This window comes from Zootoca vivipara, chromosome 7, assembly GCF_963506605.1.
Source record: "Zootoca vivipara chromosome 7, rZooViv1.1, whole genome shotgun sequence".
Lineage (NCBI taxonomy): Eukaryota > Metazoa > Chordata > Lepidosauria > Squamata > Lacertidae > Zootoca > Zootoca vivipara.
The window spans coordinates 20,784,463-20,788,551 of NC_083282.1; positions in this window are offsets into that span (position 1 = coordinate 20,784,463).

Sequence of the window (4,089 nt, forward strand, 5' to 3'; positions counted from 1 at the left end):
TGTGGCTGGTCAGGAAGGAATTTGCTAAACTGCTGATCTAGGAAAGTCCCGGGCATCTGGCTGACCAAAAATTGGCTCCTTTGAATTAGAATAGTCAAGTTTCAGCTGTGCGTAGCACTCTGTGCTGGCTCTTAAAAGTGCTATAATACCCACCAGACATTTCTTCTCTCTATTAATAATCACAGAAATTCTGCTTAACGTTTATGTTCATGTTGATCAATAATCATCCCTCCAATTGCTTGTTCTAGGTTTGCAGAGTAAATCTCTGTTCACAACCCTTAAACTGCTAGCTCACCACCCCCTCACTTTTTCACCATTATAGTGTGCCATTCAAGTCGCAAGGGCTGGGTGGTCTCCAACCATCTATATGTCATCTTTATCACCACAGACACGTTGTCTGGCCATCCTAGATGACAAATCTTAAATTGGACGATGGGAAAACGTATTTTCCTCCCGTCTGCTCTTGTGAAACAATGTTGGGCTCCGGAGAGAACAGCGTTCAGATTTGAGGCATGGCAATCTAAATACGTTAACTGCGTCTTCAATGAATCAAATGTAAAGGTAAGTTTAGAAAGTGCGTCTCCTCCTTCAACAGACTGTGGCCGCATCTGACATATGGGATTAGACAAGACAAAGATTAAATTGTAAATCTGATTTGGAGAAGTGGGGGCTGGCTTGTTGGTGTTACCACACACCTAGGCAGTGTCTGTGACCTATTTCTGCTTTGGATAAAACAAGTGGGATTTCTGAGCTCAGCAGTGCCTGGGTTTGTTTGTTTTAAAATGAAGATGTAAATAAAAAAAAATCAACGAGGCACCAAGTATTTGAATTCACTACTTCCTAATTATACTGGGCAGGTGGCCCAGCAACTTACACAAATGCTGATTTCACTTCAGTAGATAGCTTTTATATCTACTTTGTCTTTTGAGGTGTCTCTCCCTCACACGTAGATATATATTATATCCCACTTCCCAAGATGTCTACTGTAAGTATGTGTCATGATTTGCTATGACTAACAGCTGAACCTAGGATATTTCTGACAGAGTTTCATGGGGCAAAATAATTCTAGGTCAGGGGCAGGGACTTTGGAGCCCTCCAGATGTCACTAGATTTCAACTCCCATCAGCCCCAGCCAGCATGACCAATGGCAATTAGGAGAGCTGAAGTCTAAGAATAGATCCTCCATACCCTCCAACATTTTTCCAGTGAAAATAGGGATGTCCTATATAATTATTTATTATTATTATATTATATATTATCCCACGGAGGACCTTAAGGTCCACAAATAACAATATTTTGGAGATCCTGAGCCATAAGGTGGCTAGATTGGCCTCAACTAGGGCCAGGGCCTTTTCAGTATTGGCCCCGACTTGGTGGAATGCTCTCTCACAGGAGACCAGGGCCCTTGCGGACATCTTTCCGCAAGGCCTGCAAGACGGAGCTGTTTCACCTGGCCTTTGGGTTTTGATTTGGGCCATTTTAAAATGAGGCTGCATTTTAAAACAATTTTAAAATCTAAATTGTATTTTAATCTGCATTTTAATCAATTGTTTTTCTTTCATTGTAACTTTATTGATGTCAGCCGCCCTGAACCTGGCTCTCACTGGGGAGAGCGTGGTATAAATAAAAATGTATTATTATTATTAATATTATTATTGCCCCAGCCACTCTGGACACCTTCCAATATCAAACATAATAAAACATTTAAATGGCTGTCTTGAGGGGTCAGGTAACTCCATATCCTCCAACATTTCTCAGATGAAAATAGACTGCTTCTGTAAATCTGGAACCGTCACTGAAAAATAGGGACACCCCTGGGCTAGACACTCAACATTGACATTTTGCACAAACTGCATGCCACAGAGTTCCTGCAATATTTGAAGACCCTCCTCCAGAGCACCCTTAACAAGTGGCATTTTACTAGTAGTATACAGTAGCAAATTAGCATTTAGAAAGCCATTTTTAGAAATTAGATTTGAGCCAAGTCATTCTTGGCTCAAAAGCTTTGTGTGAGGCAGAGTGAGAGTGGCTATTTACACATTTCCTGTTTGGAGGGCAAGTTAGACCACCCAACCCCCCCCCCCCAAAAAAACCCCACAGGTTTTCATAAAATGTGCAGCTGCTCATTTATCTGTAAAGATGAACATTCTGAAACAATTGCCATAATTTAAAGATAACTACAAGATAACTCACCATACTGTGGAAGAACATAAAAATAGCTCTGCTGAACCAGGCCAAAGGCCTAGCAAACCTAGCAGCCTTTTATCACAGTGGCCAACCTCACGCCTGACTGCAATCTATGTACTCTTTCTCTCACTTGTGATTCTCAAGGGAGTGATATTTAAAGGCATAGCTCCTTCAACAGTGGAGGCTATAACATTGTAACCACGTCACCTGTGAGCCTGCTCACTTCACTGCCCAGGTGGTGCTGAGAGGGGTGGCTTCAAGACCACAGCTTATATCTGCTTAGGGTTCTCTTTATCTTTACTCCTCACTTGGGCCAGATAAGCCTTTCAAACAGAATACTCCTTTTTTAGTGCTTTTTTTCTTTTTTAAAAAAAGTTTAGGGGTACTCTTGTTTTGACTAAAAAAACCCCCACCATTTTATAGTTCAAATCAGGGGGGAAATAAATACAGTAAATGGACAAAAGTACAAAGATTCACAAAATGTTTAGGGGTTCCCCCAGGGAAAAAATACTGCTCCTTTCACATAGAAGGCTGTCCTCTGTAAAGGGATCAATTCCAGCTAGTGGGCTGTATGTTAAAGTCTCCTCCTTCCTCACAGATCCTCTTGGGACCTCTTGCTAGTTCCTCTGCCCTCAGAGGCTCAGGGTAGGGGTGGCCTGGGAGAGGGCCTTCTTTGTGGTGGCTTCTTCATAATACAGCTTCCGGAAGATTCCGAAGATGCATCTCTTTACCCTGGCTTTTGACACTTGAGGTGTATATATTTTTAGATCCCACCTTATTTTTTTAATTACTGTAAGTTGTTTCAGAGACCGTTTTTAGCATTGCTTTCATGTTGGAACCCATTGTGGGACCTTAAGGCGAAGGGTGAGAAATAAATCAGTAAATAATCATCTGAACCTGTGCCTTAATTAGGGGCGGGATAGATGTGGCCTTTCTTCCCAACTCTGTGATGACCCCTTAGTTTGTTTTTGGAAATCTATGTAGGCATGATTTGGCTAAAATTGTGGGGAAACAGAGAATGGGGGCTTGTACAGTTACAGTATTTACCTACTTTCCCCAGCTCCCAATATCTAAACATAGTTGGTCAAATGCAACAAATGAAACGTGGTCAAATGCAACATTGCACAAAGATGTAAATTGTTTGATTTGGTTGTGGGTTTTTTATGTTTTATTTTATGACTACTTTTGTTATGCTGTAGTTATGTATTTTTTCATGTTGTAAGCCACCATGAGTGTGGTTGGCCTGTGGAAAGGTACCACACAAATAAAATTATTTATATGTGTGCACGTAAAAGGAGAGTAACCATTGAGAGCTTGTCTTTAGTGGCTAGAACTGAGGAGAGCTTTTTGTTATATCAGATTTGGGCAGCAGAAGCAGCAGCTAAAACGTTTGTGGCATTCATGAATTGGAACAAATTCACAACTGAAGACAGGGGTGGGACACTTGCGGCCTTCCAGTTGTTGCTGGGCTCCAATTCCCATCAGTCCCAGCCAGAATGGCCAATAGACAAGGATGATGGGAGTTGCAGTCCAACAACACCCACAACTTTCCTCACCTTAACCTACGGGTAGCATTTTGCAGTAGGTTCATGTTATCACTCACATGTAGCTAGCCAGCCAAATGGGCCTGAGGGCATGTCTGCATTCAGCCATGTCTGCACCCCATTTTGGCATAGGGAAGCTATCACACATTTTTAAATGATTGACATATAAGGCTAAATGTGGTTCGGAGGGTAATCTGTACAGTACTGCTCTAGGCCACACATGGTTTTTAGGAACAATGGGGTGAACTTATCCAGTACCATAGGCATCTTCCAACATAATGCATCCTTTTCAGATGAAGGAATACTGGCATTGGAAACTTTTCAAACAACTGTAACACAGTGACATGGTGACCTGTAA